The following is a 1482-nucleotide window of genomic DNA, read 5'->3' as shown; positions in this document are numbered from 1 at the left end:
GCAGCGTCTTTTGTGCTTTTTTTGCCCTTAACTTTGTTATTTATCAGCTGCAAAATAGAAGTTTACAAACATGGGTAAGTGAAGTAGCCTTCTGCTGGGGCAGCTGTGTGGTGTACAGTCCCCCATCTCCTGTGTGGCTGTGTCTGTGCTTTGTGGCCCTGCCTTGCTGCCATAGCTGATTGACAGGGGAGACCTAACACTGAGTTGAGCCAAACAGATCTTCTCATGGGAGTTTGAAAGGTGAATGGAGAGACTAAGAGACATCAAAGTTGGTTGACTTTGATGGTGGCCTGTAAGAAGTTTATGAGAGGTTTCATATTTCCTGAGTTTTGGTTCTTTCATAGTCTGTTTGAATCTGTAAACTACCCCAGGATCCATTCCAATATATTTTTATTTCCTTAAGCCAAGTAAGGTCACTGACATTTTTCTCTTTTTATTTGCAAATAAAAGAGCTTTAACTCATATCCAGATTGGTTCCAAAGAATGGATTGTAGGCAAAAGATCTTGAGGGAAATAAGGAATCTTTGGAACTGGTTACGTTGTCGTTCAGTTGCTCAGTTGTGTCCGACTCTTTGCAACCCCATGGACTACAGCACACCAGGCTCCCCTGTCTTTCATCGTCTTCCAGAGTTTGCTCAAACTTACGTCAGTTGACTTGGTGATGCCATCCAACCATCTCATTCTCTGTTGTCCCCTTCTCCTCCTGCCTTTAATCTTTTCCATCGTCAGGGTCTTTTCTAATGAATCAGCACTTCACATCAGGTGGCTGAAGTATTGGAGCTTCAACTTCAGCATCAGTCTTTCCAGTGAATATTCAGGGTTTATTTCCCTTAGGATTGACTGGCTTAATGTCCTTGCAGTCCAAGGGAGTGGAGAAGTCCAACACCAGAATTCATAAGTATCAGTTCTTCTGTGCTTAGCCTTCTTTATGGTCCAGCTGTCACATCCATACATGACTTCTGGAAAAACCATAGCTTTGACTGTATGGACCTTTGTAGGCAAAGTGATGTCTCTGCTTTTTAATATGCTATCTAGGTTTGTCATAGTTTTTCTTCCAAGGAGCAAGCGTCTTTTAATTTCATGGCTGCAGTCACCATCCACACTGATGATGGGTAAGATGAAAGGCACCACCACCTCTCTTCATATTCTGGATGGGAAGCTAGCAGCTGCAGTGATCAGCTTATCAAGCTCTTGTCCTTAGTCACCAGGATCCATAAGCCCCTGAAGGATAACGCCCTTGGATACCAGTTAGCAGCTACCATAGAGTAGTTTAGCAGAACAGAGATGGAACAATTTAGTGATGGAAAAAGGTTATGGAGTCAGGTGGTTGCTTTCCAGGACACTGGATAACGTAAGGGAGAGAATGAACTTTAATCCCCAAATCTCCACTCAAGGTGTTGAGTGAAAGTCAGGACAATTACATGACTTAGCCAATTCCTCAGGTTTCTTATGTGAAAATTAAGGGATAGAGTGGGGTCCTAA

This window comes from Ovis canadensis, chromosome 3, assembly GCF_042477335.2.
Source record: "Ovis canadensis isolate MfBH-ARS-UI-01 breed Bighorn chromosome 3, ARS-UI_OviCan_v2, whole genome shotgun sequence".
Classification (NCBI taxonomy): Eukaryota; Metazoa; Chordata; class Mammalia; order Artiodactyla; family Bovidae; genus Ovis; species Ovis canadensis.
Note: the sequence above shows the minus strand (reverse complement) of the source record.